Here is a 25,048-nt window from a genome sequence, read left to right as displayed (position 1 = left end):
ATGACATGTTTCATCGAATATATCATATCCAGTAGAGCAGCTTCAACTGGGGCTACTGCACAGTTTTGTATACAGCAGTCAACTTTTTTCTGCTTAGTTTTAACTTTTTTGCATTAAATAGTGATATAAGGAAAACCACCACCACTTCCTTCTTCCTTCCTTCCTTCCTTCCTTCCTGCCTTCCTTCCTTCCTTCCTTCCTTCCTTTCTTTCTTTCTTTCTTTCTTTCTTTCTTTCTTTCTTTCTTTCTTTCTTTCTTTCTTTCTTTCTTTCTTTCTTTCCTTTTCTTTATTTCTTTCTCTGTCTATCTCTCTCTCCCTTCCTTCCTTCCTTCCTTCCTTCCTTCCTTCCTTCCTTCCTTCCTTCTTTCTTTCTTCCTCTTCCTCCTCCTCCTCTTCCTCCTCCTCCTCCTCCTGCTCATTCTTCTCCTTCTCCTTCTTCTTCTCCTGGATCAAGGGTAGCACTCCACCACTTAATCCATAGCTGCAATTCTGGATGTTTTGGTGCTACATTGGGCAAAAGAGTCTCATGGACTTTTCGACCCAGGCTGACTTAGAACCATGATCCTCGGATCTCAGCATCCTGAGTAGCTAGTGTTATCAGTGTGAGCTACCAATCCCTGGCATAAAAGATGGATTCCATTTCTTCCATTGCACCCAAGTTTCAACATTCTTTTTCCTTTATTGTGTTCATGGGAGTTGATGGCTGTTTCAGAGGCTCACTGTACATTTTTGTACACAGTACCATTTGTACTTAGCTCTTCTTAATCAAGAGAGCTAAGAGGTAATCCTCTCATGGATAGCTCTGTAAGTCCAGGTGGAAATTTGAATTGTCTGTTCACAGCCCAGTATATCCATTCCAGTTGTATATCTGGAAACTAAATAGAAAATATAAACTTCATTTATTATCTAAATCACTTATATTCCTTGCTATAACATGGAAGCTTAATGTACCAGAATATTAATGTGAGCCTAATATCTGTGCCTAATAATACATAATATTTGCCTTTATCACAGCAATGGCCATCAAATAAATGGTACATTTTCCTTCCTTGTTTTGTTGGACAAACAGCAGTACAGACCAATGGAAGTGATTACCTTCTCTTTTTCTGTCCCTCATCTACCCAATGGCAGAGGTTCTACCAAGTACATATGTGCTCTGGGAGAGCAGGTAGGTGTCAGGTATTTAGGATGAACTGTTTCTCTCAGCATTTCAAACTTCAGACAGCTCTTGCATATCATTGCTCTTCTTTTCCATACAGATAGACAATAAGCTATGGGTTATTCTTGGCCCTCATGCCCTGAACTGGCATCCTGAGAAGGTGAGGTCAATCAGAGTTTCTGTTAATAGCCTGTCCTCCCTCAGGAACACGGTGATTGTACTTGTTCACTTTCTTCATCCTGGTTTTGTTGTTTATTTAGCATGTTTTTATAATGGGTTAAACTAATATGTCTGTAGTTTGTAAGTACAGAAAGAATCATTATTACATAAAACTGCCATGCGATGACAGGCTTTTTATTTATTTGGCATTTTACCTATTCTTCAGTCAACCAGTCAGCATGATTCATGCTCTTTAGTATTCTTACTTCTTTTTCTGAGTCAGTTCATTCAATACCCTACTATGCCACACTCAGCACTTACACTTTGCTCAGTATGGGTCATTGCCTTTTCAAAGCTCCTAAGAAACAACCTAGTAGCACATCAGTTTCAACCCTCCAAGTGTTTGCCAACACATTAAACTCTACATCATGGAAGAGTGCTCTTATTTGGATGAACTCTTCTATAGTCAGCTTTATAATCTACCGTCCTGCATGCAGCACCCTCAATCCAACCTCCTTAGTCTATTAGCCATCCTTGGCTGTCAAAGCCTGTAATTCCCAATATTTTATAATATTTTTCTGAAAAGTCACTTTTATTATTCTGTTCATCATAAGAAGACAGGATAATAGTTCCTGGAAATGTTAATACAAACTACAGTTCTCAGCATTGTATTCATTGACAGAAGAGAGGGGAGAGCTGACTCTTAAAGAAAGAGAAAAAATAAAAACCCTTAGGATATATATATATATATATATATATATATATATATATATATATATATATATATTGCCAGTCCTGGGGCTTGGACTCAGGGCCTGAGCACTGTCCCTGGCTTCTTCTTGCTCAAGGCTAGCACTCTGCCACTTGAGCCACAGCGCCACTTCTGGCCATTTTCTATATATGTGGTGCTGGGGAATTGAACCCAGGGCCTCATGTATACAAGGCAAGCACTCTTGCCACTAGGCCATATCCCCAGCCCCCCTTAGGAATATTTTAATGTTCAAGGAAATAAGGTATCCAAAATCCTTGAGTGCATTAACCACTAAATAAAAATATGAAGCCTCAGAGTCCCATTTCTTCAAATTAGTGCTCTAATCATAATGTAGCAAATGGGCTATGGATAAATACTTCAACTTCTCTGGAAGTTCCTCCTCAAATTAATAATTTTGGGGCCTGATGTTTGGCTTTTTCTACTTTCTGCCTAAGGAAATCAATCTACATTTATATAATGGTATGGTATTCTTAACAACAACACTATGGTTTTTGTCAGAGTTTTCAATCTATTATTGTTAATCGAATGCACTTCAAAAACATATTCCAGTTGTAACTCTTTACAGTTATTAATTTATCTGTTTGTCTCAAACATCTGAGTTAATCCATTTTCCATTCTACTAACCACCCAAATAAGTTTCATAACTGCAACCCATTTACATAGTGTTTGTTATTCAATATTGGATATTTTACTGCCAAATATTTTATTCATGTCATTAGTTATCAGTGTTCAATTAATCAGTTGTTAGTATTCTGTATTGCCATTGGCAATGAAATTCTCAATATTCAAGAAGTCAATGATTCAGCACTCTCATCCTAGGAAGTCATCATCTTAGGTCAGTTTTCGATACATACACTCATAGTGATTTTTAATCAGGAGTTTTATTGCAGATTCTTTGAGCAAAGATATATGTAAGGAAATAAGTATGGCAGAACTAGAATAAGAGAAAAAATTGAACTGTACTAAATTCAACAGAAATATTAACTTAGCAAAACCAGTTCCATGGAGAGACATGAAACTAAAAATAGCCCTCAAGAATTGTCTCAACTTGTTCTTCATTTAACCCAGGATTCCTCAGGGAAGAAAGGCAACACCCAGAGAGAGATGCAGCAAAGAGCATTTAGTAACCAGCACTCTGGGAAGCTATTAAAATGTGCCTCCATTTCATAGTTGGTATATAATCAATCCACTACAGAGCAAAGCTTTGAGAAAGGAAGATTTATAAATTGGCTATGGCTTGACATTAATTAAATATAAACTAATGTTAGGTCACTAAAAGAAACAGTAAGGGACACAAGGACAATGAAATAAAGATTTGTGAATAAATGAATCCCAAAGAATGATACATGTTAAAAATAGAAAGTGTATGTAGAAGAAGAGGGGAAAATGGTGACCAGAATGTTAAAATTTCAACCAACTTGTACAAAGACAAGCTCTGAACAGAAATGTACATCTTACTAGAGCAAACATGATGCTATTAATGGCTTTATTTCAATAGTGGAAATTCCTAACCAACTTCCACAATTGTATTTCAATGGCAAACATAAATATTTTCTCTTCCATTGATTTTAAATAGTAATAACAATAGAAGTATAATGTCTGTTCAAAAATACCATGTACATTTCTGCTTGTGTTTAAATAGTTTTATCCTCATCAAAGCATGAGAGGTGTAGCGATTCTTTGTTGTGGAGGCTCTCTGTGTTTGGTGGGATGTTTAGCAGCCTTTCTGGTGTCTTGAACCACATGGAGGTAGAACTCTCCTCCCACCACTTTAGACAACCCAACATGTCTCCAAATATTGCTGAATTTCCCTAGTTGAAATGTAATGATTTAAAGTCATGTTTAGGTACAGTTGTTGTTTCAAATGTTTATATAGAGAAGAAATTATTTCTAAAGTAGGTCAATCTTACGTGCATGACCTTTGGGAATGTAATTTATTTTTTTAATTGAAAAGTAAATACTGAAGGGAAAAGGAGTTAAGAGAGCACACATTAAAAAGGGTAAGGCTAGATGGTTTTTTAATGGTGGATATTAATCAAAACATTAAGTATTTGTCATTGTAGGTAACAGGAACCCATATTTGTGCTGCTGCCTATTTTCCTATGAGTGGAAAAAAAGAGAAAACTTTTATGAATCATAAATAATTTAAATTCTAAGAAATAGGATCAAAATTTATAAGACGGAAACCTAAAGTTTTTAGAATAGAAAATAGTTATTTCTTTAATAAAATCTAGTGTTCCTTTCTGAGTTCAAAGGTATGACTGGGGCTAAGGTATGGTCCTTATGCAAAAGAATCTTAGAATGTAAAGTGTGGTTTTCAAGTTATCCGCACATTAGGATAGCCTGGAGAGTTTCTCAAGCATTATTGCTCGGATGATGCAGACAGATCAATGAGAATGTTAAGTTAGCAGTCTGAGTGACAGTATACTTGAAGCTTGGCAAATGATTACAATGTGCTGTTATTGTTATCAATAAATTTATGAGTTAATAAACACTAATTATTGCAACATAGAACTATATTTCCCAAGATATTGAAGCAAAAATAATTAAACACTTAGAGATAAATATATGGACTTTCTCTGAATTGGGATATTATTCTTACACAAAATATGCTGGATATCTAGAAACAGTGGTGTATGTCTATACTACCAGTATTCATTCAAAAGGCTAGCTAGGAGTAGCATAAGTTCAAGGTCAACCTGTCAATGTAATGATACTTTTTGTAATCATCAAAATGTCTGATGAATAAATGATAAGTCATGTGAAATATGGACTTTAATGAATCAGGGAAAGGAGAAAGGCTTGAAAAAAGTATTTAGTGTCACTCTGCCTGGAAGTTCATAGAAGCAGTTGTAATCAGTATTTTTTTTTTAAATTCATACTAAAATTTACAAGTCATTCATAATGACAGAGGAGAAAGTAAAATATATAGAGGGTGCTGCTTAATTATAAAGACCTGTCAATGTCAGTCACTGAAATTTCCGGCCAACAGCCGGAAATTTTTATAAAACAATTCAAATATCAGATAATCCACTGAATTTTAGTAGTTGACTTAGTGCGAAAATGGATAGAATAAGTACACCTACTATAAGCTTTTCCTGGTTAAATTAGTTTCAGCTTCCCACAGCATGGAAATCTTTCTATCTAACTGAGAATTTTCTCCAAATATTCAGCAGATCCAGGACTTCTGTTCAAAAAAGATTTCTGTTCATTTTTGAATGAATTTTTGAAAATCTAATCTTACTTGGGTATTAAATTTTTTCTCTCATTCTTTTGACTAAAAATGCAATTAAGTTCCCTGACCTTTTATGTACAGAATACATACTGTGACTGATGTAATCCAAAACCTAGTAGTATTTCGGTGTTTATCACATTTCAGTCTTGAACTATTGCAATGTTTGCTTGAAAGTATGGGGAATATCAGTGTTTGTGAAAGGACAGTTGACACACACACATATCCTAAATAGTCATTTTGATTTACTACTTAAGTTTTATGAGAACCAAATTCAGAACTAGAAATGCAGATACTTAAACATCATTAGTTTACTTTTTACAATAAAATACACAAATAAAAATGTGCACATAAAGCACATCCTCAATTATTCTGCAAAAGAATGTCCAAGAACTTCCACAAAGACAGTGGAGGAGCAGCAGAGCTCTAGCAAAGCTCCCTCCAACATCACAGTTTTACCAAGCCAGAGACACTTTTACTCCTAGAAAGACAGCCCAAGTAAGTTATAACAGTATAGGGATTCTGACCAGGAAGAAAAAATCGACTTTGCTGGCCTGAAAACACAGATTTGAGGTCCGGGCCTCTTCCCACCACCGCACAAGTGCTGGCACCGACACAGCACCTCACACCCCGCTCACCTAAAGCACACAGAGGGGACCAGGGAGAAATCCTTCAGACAGCGGCAGACAGATGCAGATTGCAGCCTGAACACGGACAGCCTGAAATCACAGAGAAAGAAAGCGTGAGTACCCCACAAAAGACATTCTCACTCGCGCTCACAGAGCAGCTTCTTGAAGGTAGCCCTTCCCCCACCACCAGAGCAAAGCGCCATCTTTGACACTGGCATAGGGTCAGAAGACTGCAACTAGAGCGAGCCTGGGGAAAGCGAGGACAAAGGAGCCATCTTTGAAAAGGGCAAGAGGGACCAACCAGTGAGAGCCAGCTCCACCCAGGAGAACCACCCCTGCACAGGTGAGAGGCTCTTTCTGGGCTGCAGCTCACACACTCAGGTGAACTCAGCCAGAGGTGCCCCACCCTGCCTGCCAGAATTTTTAAATTAAAACCGCAAGGGGCAAGCAGCTACCAGCAGCACGGAACAACCAGATGGGAGAACAAACAGTTTCTGAGACAGATAAACGGTCCCATCACAGAGGAAGCCCAATTCCCAGCTGGAAAATGAACGGAATTCCATAGCCAGCTCTGCCCAGAAGGCCACCCTGCACAAGAGGGAGGAACCTCCCTCAGGAAAGCGACTCTCAGCCCAGTAAACCAGGCCAGAGGCACCCCACAATGCTGAGTACACAGCCTATTCAAAGCCAGGTGTTAAAGGCAGTAGCCCCACAGCAGACAGGAGGAGCCAAGGTTCCCAAGACTGTTCACGTCCCCCATCAACAGTGGACGCCCAAGGCCTACCTGCAACCTGTGTGAACCACAGAGCCCCAGGATTTCACTAACAGGGGAGGGTGGTCAGAGCAGATCCACCCCCTGCAAACTGACAGCAAGTCAAACCAGCCAAGCAGCAAAATAGACTGCAGACCATCGCAAGGAAATCAGAGACTGTAGAAAGCCCACCCAAACAAGAAAGAATCCAGTTTTTTTCAAAACATTTTTAAGCTTTTTTTTTTTCATTTTTGAAATGTCATTTTTTTTATTTTACATTTTTACCTGTTTGTTTTAGCAAGATTTTTTTTATTGGTTTTTCATTTTTCTGTGTTTTTTTTAAATAACTTTTCTCTGTTTTGTGCATTTGTCTTCCAGTATTTTTTCTTTATTTCTCTCTTCAAATTCTCTTTCTTTAAAAATTTACTTTCTGGGCGGGTAATATGGCCTAGTAACAAGAGTGTTTGCTTCATATACATGAAACCCTGGGTTCGATTCCCCAGCACCACATATGTTGAAAACGGCCAGAAGTGGTGCTGTGGCTCAAGTGGCAGAGTGCGAGCCTTGAGCAAAGAGAAGCCAGGGACAGTGCTCAGGCCCTGAGTCCAAGGCCCAGGACTGGCAAATAAATAAATAAATAAATAAATAAATACTTTTCTATGAATAACACCTCCACTCTTTTCTGCAAATACTACATTGTCTATCATTTTAACCTTGTACTTTCAACTGAGTCTACTCTTCTCTACATTTCCAAGTCACAGAAATTAAACCAAATCATCACACACACACACCTATACATTTTACTCTATTCTCTTTACTACCTATAACTTACCCTCCTGACTTACTTCCAGGACCTCCAGATTACATTGACCCCTGGTTATTGGATAGAGGGTATTGCTGCTCAATCAGAGTGAATCAAAGGAGTTCAAAGACAAAGCCAGCCAGTCCAAAAAGAACTTAACATAAGAACAAAAATTTCTCATAGGGTTGTAACAGTAAATAAGTAACTACTGAATACAGGGCTCAGGATTGGTTGTTATATCAAAATTGTACTCTTTAGGGACACCAAATATAATTTTATATACAGGTATACAAGGTATCTATATATAATTGTGACCTTCTAGGATTTACACAACAGTGCTTGGTAAGATCTGCTTTGGGTCTTAAATGGTACTCCCAAGTGCTTGTAGACTGGCAATCCCAATTCAAATGGGCAGAAGAAACACAAGAAAGATGGCAAACAACGGAGTCTCATCCCCCACTCAAAACAAGCAGGAAGCAGAGCAGTCAATCAAAGACATAGAAGAGAACCCTCAAAAGTCTCTACAAAGTCTATTGATAAAAATGATAAATGAAAAGTTTGAATCTCTTCAGTCAACTATTTTAGAGCGTGAGGAGGCAAAGCAAAAATTAATGGAGAATTTCATGGCCTCCACAAATAGAAAGATAATTGAACTTAAAGAGTCAAACAAAAAGATAGTTACCCATCTAAAAAGTTTGAGAGACAGCACTCAAAACCAAAGTAATGAAGTAAAGAAGTCCATGCAGGACCTAAGAGATAATTATAGCAAAGACATGGAAATCACCAGGAAAGTCCAGTCAGAAGGAAAAGAGATTTGAAATCAAGTAGCTAGCCTACAGTCCCGACTAACTGAAGCAGAGGATCAAATCTCAGGAGCTGAAGATTCCCTAGAAGCTATGGAGAAAGATCAAAAATCAATACAAAACCCATCCAATCGACAAAGCAGATCACTCCAAAACCTCCAAGACACAATCAGGAAGCCTGATTTAAGGCTAATAGGAATTGAGGAAAACCTGGAGGAAGAAGTTAATGGAATAGGCAACCAATTTAACAGAATATTAGCCGAGAACTTCCCAAATATCCAGAAGGATAGGCCTATACAGATACAGGAAGCATTTAGAACCCCAAACCGACCAGACCAGAATAGGATATCCCACTGACATATGTGATCAAAACAGGATCAATAGAGTCCAAGGAAAGAATCCTTAAAGCTGTTAGGAGAAGAAAACAAGCACATATAAAGGAAAAGCAGTCAGAATTACCCCAGACATCTCAGTAGAGACCATGAAAGTGAGGAGAGCCTGGAATGGTGTATACCAAACCTTAAATAAGAATAACTACCAGCCAAGAATACTGTACCCAGCTAAACTCTCATTCATAGCCGAAGGTCAAATAAAAGTCTTCCACAGTAAGGAAAAACTGAAACAATATATCTCCACCAAACCAGCTTCACAGAAAATCCTCAAAAATGTACTATACAGGGAAAATAATCAAGATCCAAATACAGACAGAGAAATGAACCCTAAATAGAAAACCAGAATATTAGATCAAGAAATGGGAGCACACAGCTTTTAACAAGATACATATAATGAAGGGAACAAACAATCATCTCTCAATCATAACTCTCAACATTAATGGGCTTAATTCTCCAATCAAATCACAGAGGCTCATAAGTTGGATCAAAAATCAAGATCCATCTTTCTGCTGCCTCCAAGAGACACATCTATCCAGCAAGAGTAAACACCTTCTAAAAGTGAAAGGTTGGAATCAAATCTATCAAACAAATGGCCCCCAATAAGCAGGCTGGCATTGCAATCCTAGTATCAGATAAAATTGACTTCAAATTAAAAACGTTAAGAAGAGACAAACAAGGTAACTACATTCTAATAAAGGGATCTCTCCTACAGGAAGATATAACCATCCTAAATATCTGCACACCAAATACAGGAGCACCCAACTTCATCAAACAAACACTATTGACTCTAAAAACACTCATAGACCCAAACACATTGATAGTCGGGGACTTTAACATTCCACTATCACCTCTGGACAGACAGACATGCCAAAAACTGAATAAAGTAACCACAGAACTAAACAACTGCATAGACCAACTAGACTTAATTGACATCTACAGAATATTCCATCCAGCAACAACTGAATACTCATTCTTTCCGGCAGCACATAGAACATTCTCCAAAATAGATCACATCTTAGGGAACAAGGAAATTCTGTACAAATTCAGAAGTATCAAAACTGTTCCCTTTGGGGCTGGGGATATAGCCTAGTGGCAAGAGTGCCTGCCTCGGATACACGAGGCCCTAGGTTCGATTCCCCAGCACCACATATGCAGAAAACGGCCAGAAGCGGCGCTGTGGCTCAAGTGGCAGAGTGCTAGCCTTGAGCGGGAAGAAGCCAGGGACAGTGCTCAGGCCCTGAGTCCAAGGCCCAGGACTGGCCAAAAAAAAAAAAAAAAAAAAAAAAAAAAAAAAAAAAAAAAAAAAACCTGTTCCCTGCATTGTCTCAGACCACATGGAAAAAAAATTAGAGCTCAACTCAAACAGCCACCGCAGAAAATCCTACAATACATGGAGACTTCCGAACCATCAGTGGGTCATTGAAGAAATTAGAAGAGAAATTCAAATGTTTATGGAATTCAACCAAGATGTGTACACAAAGTACCAGCTTCTTTGAAACATAGCAAAGGCAGTACTCAGAAGGAAATTTATATCTCTGAGTGCCTACATCAACAAACTGGAGAAACAGCAACTCAACAACTTAAGGAAGCACCTTAATCTCCTCAAAAGAGAACAACAAGCCAAACCCAAAGAAAATAGACAAAGCAAATAATTAAAATCAAATCAGAATTAAATGAATTAGAGACAAAAAATATCGAAAGAATCAACAAAAGGAAGATTTGTTTCTTTGAAAAAATTAACAAGATAGACAGACCCCTAGCAAACCTGAGCAAAAAAAATGAAACGAACAAAACAAGATAAACAAGATCAGAGATGAAACAGGAAAAGTCACCAGATAAAAACCAAAATTCAGAACACAATAAGGGACTATTTTGCAAACCTTTATGCCAACAAATTTGAGAACCTGGAGGAAATGAATGTTTTCCTAGAAAAAATTGATATCCTCAAACTCAATCATGAAGATGTAAACCTTCTGAACAGACCCATATCCAGCATTGACATAGAAACGGCAATAAGTGATCTCCCATCCAAGAAAAGCCTAGGTCCAGGCAGGTTCACAGCAGAATTCTACGAGGCCTTCAAATCAGAACTCACACCAATATTTCTCAAACTCTTCAATGAAATTGAAAGAGAAAGTTCACTGCCAGACACAATTTATGAAGCCAGTATAACCCTCATCCCAAAACCAGGCAAGGACTCATCACGGAAAGAGAACTATAGACCGATTTCCCTGATGAATATAGACTCAAAAATTCTCAACAAAATTCTGGCCAATAGACTTCAACAGGTCACCAAAAAAATCATACACCATGATCAAATTGGATTCATCCCAGGGATGCAAAGTGGGTTCAATATATGCAAGTCAATTAATGTAATCCACCACATCAACCGGAGCAAGGTAAAGAACCACATGGTTTTATCGCTGGATGCGGAAAAAGCATTTGATAAAATCCAGCACCCATTTATACTAAAAGCCCTGGAAAAACTGGGATTGCAGGGAACACTCCTGAATATAATAAAGACAGTTTATGACAAACCAACAGCAAGTATAATTCTAAATGGTGAAAAACTAAAGCTATACCCTTTAAAATCAGGAGCAAGAAAGGGATGTCCACTCTCTCCCCTTCTCTTCAACATACTACTAGAATTCCTAGCCAGAGCAATTAGGCAAGAAGAAAATATAAAGGGGATCCAAATAGGAAAAGATGAAGGTAAACTTTCTCTCTTCACAGATGACATGACCCTATACGAAAGAACCCCATTGACTCTACTCCGAAGCTACTAGAGCTGATCCAAAACTTTTGCAAAGTTGCAGGATATAAAATAAACCCTGAAAAATCAATGGCATTTCTATATGCTAATGACCTGGACACTGAGGCTGAAATCCGGAAAGCAACTCCTTTTGCCTCAAAAAACATAAAGTACCTAGGAATAACCTTAACCAAAGAAGTGAAAGACCTGTATGATGAGAACTTTAATAACATGAAAAATGAAATTAAGGCAGAACTAAGGAAATGGAAACAACTCCCATGCTTCTGAATGGGGAGGATTAATATAATCAAAATGGTAATATTGCCAAAGACTAACTACAAATTCAATGCAATACCCATTAGCGTCCCAACACAATTTTTTAATCAAATAGAGGAAGCAATCCAGAAATTTATATGGAACAACAAAAGACCCAGAATAGCAAAAACAATTCTAAGCAGAAAGAACAGTGCTGGAGGAATTACAATACCCAACTTCAAGCTGTACTATAAAGCTATAGTAATAAAAACAGCTTGGTATTGGCACCAGAACAGACATGAAGACCAATGGAACAGAATTGAAGACCCAGAAATGAATGCACAGAACTATGCCTATTTAATCTTTGATAAAGGAGCTAAAAAAAAAAATAGGATGGAAGAAATACAGCCTCTTCAACAAATGGTTCTGGCAAAACTGGTTCAATACATGCAACAAACTAAAACTATATCCTTATATATCACCCTGCACCAAACTCAATTGCAAATGGATCAAATACCTTGAAATAAAAACAGATGCCCTGAAAACACTAAAGGAAAGAGTAGGAGAAACACTTGGGCTCCTTGGCACAGGACTGAACATCCTTAACAAAGACCCAGAAATGTGACAAATCAAAGAAAGGATAAATGGGAATGCATCAAATTGCAGAGCTTCTGCAGTGCAAAGGACATAGCATGCAAGATAAACAGAAAGCCCACAGATTGGGAAAAGATCTTTACCGCCATACAATGTACAAAGGCCTCATATCTAAAATATATGCAGAACTAAAAAGATTACATTCCTCCAAAACAAAACAGCAAAGAACCAATAGCCCCCTCAAAAGTGGGCTAAATACTTAAAAAAAGACTTCTTTGATGAGGATATGAGAATGGCCAAGAGACATATGAAAAAGTGCTCCACCTCACTGGCCATAAAAGAAATGCAAATCAAAACAATATTTAGATTCCATTTTTCCACAGCAAGAATGTCCTATATCAAGAAAACTAACAATGACAACTGTTGGAGGGGATGTGGCCAATAGGGAACCCTATTTCATTGTTGGTGGGAATGTAAATAGGTTCAGCCACTCTGGAAAGCAGTATGGAGATTCCTCAGAAGGCTAAACATAGAGCTCCCCTATAACCCAGCAGCCCCACTTTTGGTCATCTACCCAAAAGACCACAAACAAAATCACACTAAACCCACCAGCACAACAATGTTCATTGCAGCACAATTTGTCATAGCTAGAATTTGGAACCAACCCAGATTCCCTTCAGCATACGAATGGATCAGGAAAATGTGGTACATGAACACAATGGAATTTTATGCTTCTATCAAAAAGAATGACATTGCCCCATTTGTGAGGAAATGGAAGGACTTTGAAAAAAATTATACTAAGTGAAGTGAGCCAGACCCAAAGAAACATGGACTCTATGGTCTCCCTCATAGGGAATTTTAGCACAGGTTCAGGCTAGTCACAGCCGAAGATCACAGGAGCCCAATAGCTATACCCTTATGAACACAAGTGAAATGAACTCCATGTTATGGAAACGACTGTTATATCAATGTTTTAATTATTTTAAACATGCGATGTGAAACTGTAGTTTCTATTATTGATGATCCTCTTGTGTCCCCTTCCTATGGTTGTACCTGCACTATCTCTGTATTTTATCTGAGTACATTGGAAGCCGTGTATACAGGTATTAGAACTAGGACATTTAAAGGGAATACCAAAATCTAGAAACACAAGGTAAAAAAGACAAACAATTATAAAAGCAATACTTGCAAAACCGTTTGGTGTAAATCAACTGAACAACTAGTGGTGGGAAAGGGAAAGGGGGATGGGGGAGGGGGAATGAGGGAGGAGGTAATAAACAGTACAAGAAATGTATCCAATGGCTAACATATGAAACTATAACCGCTCTGTATATCAGTTGGACAATAACTATTTAAAAAAAGAAAGAAAGGTGTAGCAAGGATCAAGATGCATTGTACTCCTAAACCAAGACATTGAATTGAAACCCTTTTGTACAACTACTTAAGAATAATAAAAATAAAATTAAGAAAAAACGAATTTCCAAGAAACAGTTCTTTTTATTTAGTTCAAATTTTTACTATCAAACTGATGTACAGAGAGGTTACAGTTTCATACATTAGGCATTGGATGCATTTCTTGTACTGTTTGTTACCTTGTCCCTCATACCCCCCTCCCCCTTCCACTTTCACTTTCCCCCCCTGAGGTGTTCAGTTCACTTATACCAAACAGTTTTACATGTATTGCTTTAGTAGTTGTTTGTCTTTTTTTACCCTGTGTCTCTCAATTTTGGTATTCCCTTTCAATTTCCTAGTTCCAATACCAGTATACACGGTTTCCAATATACTCAGATAAGATTACAGAGATAGTGCAGGTACAACCACAGGAAGGTGATACAAGAACATCATCAATAATAGAAGCTACAGATACACATGGGACGTTGAAAGTAGTTACAACTGTGATATAACAATTGTCTCCATAACATGGAGTTCATTTTCCAAGAAACATTTCTATCCAGCTTTTGAAGAACATATATTGTTTGCATAAAGATTGCTTGTGTACTACTTTCAAATTCAAATTTGAAAAGGGACCATTTCTATTGTTGTTAGATGCTAGTTTATGTTTCACTCTCAGACAGAAATATTAGAAATGTCAAATTATTCATCTTTCATTCCAATACAATGACCATTTGTAAAAATTTTTTTTGACATTTTGTGCTTTGTTTTATATTTTTAATTCCATAATGTCCAGAAAGTTGTGAGCTAAATTTAATCCTGAGTTACAGTAACCTTATTACACCAAATTCTTGGAATTCTGAATTTCTCACATCTTGTGGTTTCAAGTTTTCTTTTTCTACTTTTATATTGTGTTTTATGATTTTTTAAAAATTGCATCAGATGATTTGGACAAGTAATAGAGAAGAAATCATGTTAAAAGCTTAGTTAGATATTAATAAAAACAATATAGGATTCATTTTGATCCTTGTTTTATGCAGCATTTTATCTTTTAAAACCTAATGTTTACTGCACCCTCTCTGGACATCAGTTTGATAATAAAAATTAAAAAAATACAGATGTGAGGAAATGAAGTAACTCGCTCAGTGAGTAAGCAATGAGGCAGCATTTGAACTCAGGTCTGAGTAATGAATCCTGTGGTCCCCAGCAGCCATACGTGGAAGAGTACATATAGCTTTGGTACTGCCCTAGTTATTGGAGATGCAATGTCATAACCATCCAGGCAGTGAACAGTTTAGGGAAACCCAAGGGGAACGGCACCCTACCAAGAGCATAGGAAGCCCATCATAGTGAGCTTCAACACAGTGAGAACTGTTTGCAAAAAAACAAAACAAAACAAAAACCTAATGTTTAAAATTGTCATTTTCATTCAAGATGCATTGGTAACAAAAAATGTGTTAGTTATATTGTTAAAATCTATACTTCTTGGCAAGTGTATTTGTTTGGGATGTAAATGGAAAACCTCAAATCACTGAGGCTCTTTTCTATTTAAAAAATAGCTGAAGGTAAGCGTGTGGATGTCTTGGGAGGAGGTCCAATTATATTTGCATCAAGGAGGTTGATAAACATCCTAAATACCGACTATAAACCAATAGTAAAGTGACTGCTTTTTAATTTTGTCAATGTTCATGCATTTTTACTGTAACATTTATAAACTTTCTTCTAAATTAACTTTCCATGTGATTGGAATGAAGTTCAGCCCTGAGCACTAGACCAGATTCATGAGGCTCCCCATTTGCACCAGTAAAAAGAAAAAAAAAAAAGCAAGTGAAAAAAAAGTAAATGTATACTTATCCAATGTTACTTTGAAATGACTTGCATGACTTTCCAAAATTTAATATCATTGAATCTAGTGCCAATAATAAATAGCATATTATAAGATGAGAACGTTTTCCCTCAACAATGAATATGTCATTTCTAGAAATAAGAGGAGTAGTTCAGGCATTTGGATATCAGTTTTATGCCATCCTCTTTTTTTCTGCCACTCTATTATATTCATAATTTTGTTTCCTGTGAAATGACATGTGTCACCTGTGCAGTAATAAAATGGAAGCCAGTGGTCTGTTATAATAATTATTTTAATCTGCGTTTTTAAAATGGTTGTTTTGCCCAGGTAACCATTTTAAACTAGTGATGTAATAAAAATATATGAACGCATGTAATGATGTAGATTTACGACATGTCACACTTTGCATGCCAAAATAATAGAGGTACAGTACAAGCAGCTTGTGTTTACTGATCTTCAGGAAACTCCTTCATTGGTACTTTTCAAAGAAATTCAGATTCATAAAATGACAATTCAGATGATTAAATTTATAATAGGATTATAGACAAGAAATTTGTATGAGGATAAATATATTTAAAAATTATTGCTTGAGAATCATTTGCCTCAAATATACTAAAATTTGTATTTTAAAATCACATCAAAGTTTTATCCATTATGCCATAGCCTAGAAGTGCCTATCACTTTTTCTATTAACAGTTGCATCTGTTTATCCTTCCCATGATTAAAAATTACCTAATTATTTTTAAACCAGTACTCACTCAAAGAGACAGATAACATTTTCCTTTTGTCCACTAAAGATTATTTGCTAAACATAAAAATTTGAGGGAGACTGACATATGAATTTTCAGAAAATTAAATTTAAAAATCATAAACTTTATTAAGGTATCACAATGACATATATTATTTATTGTGTATTGTCATTCATTTCAAAATATTTATTGTTTGCCTATTTAGCTGTTGGGTATTACATATCACAACATCTCATTGTGATGTTGTTTGCAAATTATATTTTAACTGACACATAAAATGTATAAAGTATACATTACAGTAGCATAATACACCATTTAAATGCAAACCTGTATTTTTTTTTTAATCAAGATAAAAAAACACATATTTTCACAGACTTTTCTCATGGCTATCATGAAAACATTCAACTTTCTTTTTGAAATGCAAAGCACATTATTATTTATTGTCATTCTATTGTGAAAGAGAACTAGAACCTCTTTCAATAGATTCATGATGGTTATCCACCATCAGTACTTTCCTCCTGTCTTTTCTCTACAGATTCTGGTATCTACCAGTCTATTCTCTCCTATAAGAACATCATGTTTATATTCTATACATAAGTGACACAAGGCAATGTTGTACTTCTGTCTATGACTAATTTTATTTTGAAATATCTCCAGAACTGACCATATCGGAATGCCTGTTAACAACTTGCTATTTCTGTGGCCAAATCATATTACACTATGTAGAGGTGTTGCAATTATACACACACACACACACACACACACACACACACACTCCCTATACATGTATACATATGGAATACAATATTATTAAAAACAAAAGTGTCCTTAATTACACATTTGTTCTATTTCATACATCAATTTTTCTATTGTTAGTTGCCACAGGGCCTCCAAATCATATAGCCTCTTCCATTAAGAATTTGATGTGCCTCGACAAATGGGACTACTACAAATTAAAAAGTTTCTGCACAGCTAAAGACATAGCCACCAAAACAGAAACACAGCCAACCATATGGGAACGGATCTTTACCAGCACAGCAACAGACAACAGCCTAATATCTGTCATCTACAGAGAACTCAAAAAACTAAGCCCCTCCAAGCCCAATAAACCAATTAGGAAATGGGCAAAGGAGCTAAAGAGAGACCTCACAAGAGAAGAAATAAAAATGGCAAAGAAACATATGAGGAAATGTTCAACATCCCTGGTAGTAAAGGAAATGCAAATAAAAACAACCCTGAGATACCACTTCACTCCAGTTAGCATGGCCTATACTCTGAACTCAGGCAACAACAAATGCTGGAGGGGGTTCGGGGAAAGAGAAACCCTTCTCCATTGTTGGTGGGAGTGCAAATTAGTACAACCACTTTGGAGAACAGTATGGAGGTTTCTCAAAAAGCTCAATATAGACCTACCCTATGACCCAGCTATACCACTCCTAGACATCTATCCTAAACAGCAAGTCCCAAGATATCAAAAAGACATTTGTACTTCCATGTTTATCGTGGCACAATTCACAATAACCAAAATATGGAGACAACCCAGATGCCCCTCCACAGATGAATGGATCCAAAAAAATATGGTACCTATACACAATGGAATACTTCATAGCGATTAGGAATGGTGAAATATTGTTATATGCAGGGAAATGGTCAGAACTCAAACAAATAATGTTGAGCGAGACAAGTCTAGAACACAGAAAACAAAGGGGCATGATCTCCCTGATATATGACTGTTAAGAAAGGGAGACGGAGAGACAGTAGAGACCAGGTCTGTGAAACCAAAAACTGCTTGTCAAATGGTATTTCCCACAGGATTGGGGCAGCGACCCAACAGTATGTAACTAAAACCAAACAATTACTCAACATATAAAGGTCAAAAATTGACCTCTCAGTGGAATACAATAGCTCAAAAGCTATGTATGTACTTTCATATAAGTCTACTGTTGACATATTGTCTAATATCGACATTACATTTAAAGCCCTAGGTGAATTTTCTTGGGCCTGGCCATGTGGCTACTGTATATGTTCTTGATAAGTTGTATATTGTATATATGTCTACCTGACCTAGAGAAGGGAAAGAAAAACAGGGCGTAAGATATCACAAGAAATGTACACACTGCCCTACTATGTAACTGTACCCTTTTTGCACAACACCTTGTCAAAAAAATTTGTGTTCAATTAATAAATAAATTAAATTTTAAAAAAAGAAGAAGAAAAAAAGGAGTTTGATGTGCTAGCTAGTACTGGTGTTTCATGCCTGTAATCCCAGTGAATAAGGAAGCTGAGATCTGAAGGTCACAGTTTGAAGCTTGCTTGGGCAGAAAAGTCTGTGAAATTCTTCTCTCCAGTTAATCACTAAAAAGCTAGAAGTGGTACTGCTGCTCAAATAGTGGAGTGCTAGGCTGGAGTACAAAAGCTCATGGACAGCAGCAAAGCCCTGAGTTCAAGTTCCAAGACTTACACACATAAAATCATTGATTTAATAAACTGTGTTGCTTTAGTGGACATGTGGTTTTAAGAGAAACAGAAAAAAAAATAGCCAAAGAAATGAGCAGAAATTTGGGAAGGAGGTTAAGAAGAATTAGATGAAGTGGGTGGAGTGTGGAAGAGTTGTTCCAGAGAATGAACAAAGATGTCCAGTGACTGTTAGATGGTGGTTCACTAGTTGAAAACCTGCCAGTGGGATTAATCCAAGTAGATCCTTGTTTGAAAAGTCTAAAATACTCCATTTGTATTTTCTTTTTGTGGACAGTTCTGGGTCTTGGACTCAGGGCCTGAGCACTGTCCCTGGCTTCTTTTTGCTCAAGGCTAGCACTCTGCCACTTGAGCCACAGCGCCACTTCTGGCCATTTTCTATATATGTAGTGCTGGGGAATTGAACCCAGGGCTTCATGTATACAAAGCAAGCACTCTTGCCACTATGCCATATTCCCAGCCCCCCATTTGTATTTTCTGAGTACTAGAATTGCAATACTTAAATACTTTTTAATTGCAACTTAATTTTATGAAGTTCATCAACTATCTGAAATTCTGAGTCCCTTTAGGAATCATTACATTCTTTTTTTTGTGTGTGGGGGGGTGGGGGTCCTAGGCCTGGGCACTCTCCCTAAACTTTTGTACTTACAACTGATGCTCTACCAATTTGAGCTATAGCTCCATTTCATGCTTTTTAATAGTTATTTGGAGCTAAGAATCCCATAGACTTTCCTGTGAGGGCTGGCTTTAAACTACTATCCTCAGGTAGATATAAGCTTTCTGAAAGCTAGGATTATAGGAATGAGACAATAACACAAGGCTTATATCTTTTTAATCTATAATTTCTATTTTATTTTCCTTATAATAACTAGAAGTTTCCTCTTCAGAAGTGTCAACATAGATTTGCCCATCTGAGAAAAAGCTTCATGGAAAATCAAAAATATTATTCCTTATAACATTGTTTTGGATTCACATTAGAAAATCATGCTTCAATAGTCTATTTTCAATTTAAGAAATAAGGCATTTACTTTCTTTTTGTAATGTCACATTTTTTGAAAAGCCAATGATCCTTTCTTCCTTGGTTTCCCAAGAGTGCTAAAAAATGTTTTTCAGTTAATTATATATTATGTTTTATGAATTATACCATTCATATGGCTGAAGAATAAAAATGTAGTTCTTTGTATTTGAAGATAAAAAAATCTTGACTTATTTTGAAGAGATGTTTTCTTAGTTGCCTAGAGTTATCATAATAAATACCACCAAATGATTTAAATGTTATAAACTTTTTTTTTTATAATTTCTCAAGCATGAATTCAAAAATCAAGGCCTCAACAGTATCCTCTAAGACCTTCTCTTTAGATTAAATATGGCCATGCATTCCTTGTCCCTTTACAATGTCGTGCCTTTGTTTTGATGTCTCTCTGATTGTCCAAATTTCACTGCTAAGTACACCTATGATATTGAATTAGGATAAAACCTATTACTTCATTCATACTCAATCTATTTAAATACCCTTTCTCCAGATACAATCACACCATGAGATCATAGGCTTAAGACTTCAACACTTCAATTTAGTGGTAGGGGCACACAATTTAGTACATAACACTGATGAAAAGATATTTGTAGAATATAGAGCAGGACAGCAAACTCAAATGCCTAAAACATGAGAGGAAAAACATTGCTAAATAAAGAGGATGAAATGAGGGAAGGTAGCAGCACACAACAGGTGAGTGTAGTTGCTACATAGGCAAGCAAATTCTCAAAGGTGATTGTTCTCTAAATAATAAATACTCTCTAAACACACACACACACACACACACACACACACACACAAACACACACTTACCTCGGGGGGGGGAACACCTCTCTTTTAGGCCTGAGAATATCTGATATCTTATGGGTGCCAGCTCTGACATGAAGAGCAAATATTGAGTAGTTCTAAATCTATATGTTTCTGGAAAGTGTTAAGAAACTCAGGATCAAGTAATGAAGCATTTCTTTCCTTGAAAAATGACAAAAGAAGCTTGGCTATATTGGTTGGTAACTGTAATCTCATGTTCTAAGAGGTTAGATTTAGGAGGATGGTTGTTTGAGGCCAGAGTAAGAAAAAAGTTATCAAGATCTCATTTCAATCAATAATGTAGGTGCGTGCTATGTGTCTATGATCTCAGGTGCATGTGAGGCCACAGGTGGAAAGGTGATGATCTGAGACTGGCCTTGTGGAAAAATATGAGACACTACCTGAGAAGTACGCATAGCAAAAGAAAAGGGACTGGGATATATCTAGAATAGCACAGGGCCTGCCTAGCAAACAAGCATGAATCTGAGTTCAAAGCCCAGTAATGCCAAAATAACAAAACAAAAACAACAACAAGCCCAGAAATTAAAATCATTTCCATTTTGAGTTAGAAATTTTGCTAGTATCAATAATTTCTAAGGAAATTAGAAAAGATGGGTTGAATAAATAGGGATAGTAAATACAAGAAAAAGTAGGTAAACAAAAACTAAAGAAATATTCAGTGGAATTAATATATCAAATTCAAGTCTGTGGTTTCTTCTCTATAAGGATGTCTTCATTATGGTAATGTCAAAAGGAGTGTGGAGAGAAAGCAATCACATTCAATCCACAATAAGAGGATTCCATCTTTTCTGCATATAAAGCTTTAGACCTGCATTTTATTTCAAGTTTGGCGAACAGCAATCAGTTTCCATTTGTGATTAGTTTCTGTCTTTTCATTGAGTAGAGGGATTGAGACACAGTTTTTAAAGGTTATTCTACACCAGACAAAAGGAGTACATGGAAAATAAAAGGCTTTTCAAATGATCTAAAGAGCACTTGAATCTGCCACTTTGATATCATTAGCAAATTGTGATTGATTAAGTATCACAGTTAAATCTCTTTATAAGCTTTTTGGTAGCAAAGAGGCTATGGTAAATGTGGATATGCACAGTATGTGGTATTATTGTCTCGATGTAGAAGTGATATTGTTCAGATTGTATAATCTTGTCTTTCACTCTTGAAATTATAAAGTTTGTTAGAATCTTGCAAGTAGTTGTTCCTATTCAGTTCTAAAGCAGGTGATTGTCTTGTCATTTCCAACTGGGCATTAATAGTAAGAGTCTTGGGATGATGTTAAAGATACTCCACAGATGATATGGAGCATGACAGAAATGTAAATTATTTTATTGTTTTAGTAATTTACTGTTTAGTTAAATGTCTTTCCTTATCATAAGATCGTTTCAATTAAGACTGAGTAAATTTCTTTTATTTTCCCCATGGGACAAGAAAATGCATCTGCTTAATGATGCTTAAAAATACAGCCCAGGGGCTGGGAATATGGCCAAGTGGCAAGAGTGCTTGCCTCGTTTACATGAAGCCCTGGGTTCGATCCCTCAGCACCACTTATGTACAAAAAGGCAAGAAGTGGCACTGTGGCTCAAGGGGCAGAGTGCTAGCCTTGGGCCACAAGAAGCCAGGAACAGTGCTTAGGCTTTGAGTTCAAGCCCCAGGATTGGCCAAAAACAAAAAATACAGCCCAAATATCAATACATTTCACCAAAGTTCTATTATTAAACAGACAAAATAACATTAGATCACAATGTCTTGAAATACAGAGATGATGTAGGTTAGCATACTACAGACTGCCACAGTAATACCAAATTCTCTAGTTCTTTTATTTATTTTATTAAATTATGTGATAGAGATGAGAGTAGCTGACAGTGTAAAAGTTATATGTGATATGAATGGAAGGTTCAAATATTAAAATCCAGTTGTAGATCTGCCACTTTCTGTATATTTCCTAATGGGAATTTTTCCTTCTTAGACTTCTTGCAATATTAAATAGAGAGCAGTACGACATTATTATTATTTTTTTTTTTACTATTTTAGTTGATACAGTACATTTAAAGTTATCATTAAGGTTTACTCCTAAAAAATATTCTTGTTGTTTTTTATATATGTATTTTATAAAATCTCATATCTTTATGCTTTTTTAAAGTTGGTATATTTGACAATAAATAGGAAAAAAAAAAGAAATGTACTTGCTGCCTTACATATGAAACTGTAACCTCTCTGTATATTGCATTGACAATAAAGAAATAAAAAAATAAAGTTGGTATAACCATGTGATTTCTTCTAGCCAATAAAATTTATGTGTCAAATACTAGTCATTCATAGGAAAAGGCTTGAGAACCAGCATGTAATTGTTCATGTCCACCAAGATAGTGGGAGAGTCATCAAGGTAGAGAATTCATAGTTTGGGTACAAGATTGATATGATAAATTTGGATCCCCTTCTGATTCTGGACATAAATATATAAATATATTTAATTATATTAATATATTAATATTTAAATATAAAAATATATTTAAAATATATTCCATGGTGATCTTACTTATTGTTATATAATATAGTCTCTACTGTTTTATATAATAAATTTCATCCAAAAATTATTTCACAAAATTATAAAACTAAACATAGCAGGATATTAAACCAATACAGACTTTAAATTATAGTGTAAGTGATGTATAGGTAGATACTTTTTGTGAATAGTTAAGATGTATAAATGTACCAAAATTTAACTTGTGTATACAGTTTTCCTAAATAAATTTTGTAGCATTTGTTTATTATCATTTTTCATTCTGAAAAAAAATATAACTGCCAAACTTATACCTACATGGTATTCTGACTTTGGTGTACAGCCTGGTTTTGTCATTTCCTCTTAAATTAATGGAATCTCAGATATGTACTTTGCCATGAATAGTTTCTTTGGCTTACTATTATATCTGTTTGTTTGTTTTGTTTTGTTTTGTTGCCAGTCCTGGGGCTTAGATTCAGAGCCTGAGAACTGTCCCTGGCTTCCTTTTGCTCAAGGCTAGCACTCTGCCACTTGAGTCACAGTGCCTCTTCTGGCCTTTTGTATATAAGTGGTGCTGAGGTATCAAACACAGGGCTTCATGTAAACGAGGCAAGCACTCTTGCCACCAGGCCATATTCCCAGTCCCTTAGTATTATATCTGTCATGTAGTTGTATTTGACAGTAATATCTCTTGAGATTTTTTTCATTGGAGGATGTATGCTATTTCTATATACAAATGTATTGTAGATTATTTGCTTGCATTTCTGTTGATAGATATATGTGTCTTTTCCTGGTTTTATTTACAACAAATAAGGCTGCAATGCATATTGTTCTGCATGTATTTTGGTAATGTGTTTATGTATACAGCGTTGGGTAGAAGTGCTGGGCTTGCAAGATGATAATGATATATATTTTAAAAATAATCTACTTCTTAGTGCCAAGTATATAATATAAGAACTGTAGCTGCACAAAAATCATGACATTATTTGATATTTTCAATCTTTTCTTTTGGCTATACTAGTGGGTGTGACTGTATTTTCACATTAATTTTAATTTCTTTAGGGAATAATGATGCTAGGTAACTTTTCATATGCTTATTGGCCATTTGGAAAGTCTTTTTAGTAAAGTATTATTCAAGTTCTTTGACAATTTTCCAAATGGGCTGTCTTTCTTTCATTTATTTATTTAAAAAATTCTCAATTGTAAGACTCCTTTCGACATTCTGGATAAGTGTCTATTGTTTGTTATGTGCATTGCAAATTTTCTCTCCCACTCACTTGTTTGCCATTTCATTCTCTTAATATTGTCATACAATGAACAAAACTTTTAGATTCTAATTTATTATGAATTATAAATCTTATAGTTAGTGCTTCTTTGTTCTGTGTAAGAAATGTTTGTGCCAATTTCATGAAAACCCTTTCCTGGGTTATGAAGATTAGATGCAGTGTGGGATCTTTTACATTTAGGTAATTTGAATATAAAATTATTTTGACGTATTTTCTCCTGACCAATTTGCAGTACTGCCTTTGTTATTTAGAGTTGATTGCATATATGTGACTTTTCTGGTTTGTTTCTTTATTTTGTTTTTTTTCTAGACTTACTAAGTCTTTGATATGAATCATGTTCATTCTGAAGTTATATTCTTTTCCTCAAAGCTATCCAAGTTATTCTGTATATACTGAATGTTTTATTTGTTTAGAATCATTTTTCTTAATTAGCAAAGTAATAGCTGCAGGTGCTAGGAGTTTTTGTTTTGTATTTGTAGCTAATACACATAAGTTTACATTTACCATGCTTTAAAAGATTCCAGGAAATTACTAATTTTAATAACGCAAAACATATTGTTTCTTCTTTGATACATGACAAAAAGGCTTCTGTTTCATATTTATAGAATAAAATGTCTGAGTCTTTGACTTCTGGTGTATAT

Source organism: Perognathus longimembris, chromosome 4, assembly GCF_023159225.1.
Source record: "Perognathus longimembris pacificus isolate PPM17 chromosome 4, ASM2315922v1, whole genome shotgun sequence".
In the NCBI taxonomy this organism is placed as follows: Eukaryota; Metazoa; Chordata; class Mammalia; order Rodentia; family Heteromyidae; genus Perognathus; species Perognathus longimembris.
Note: the sequence above shows the minus strand (reverse complement) of the source record.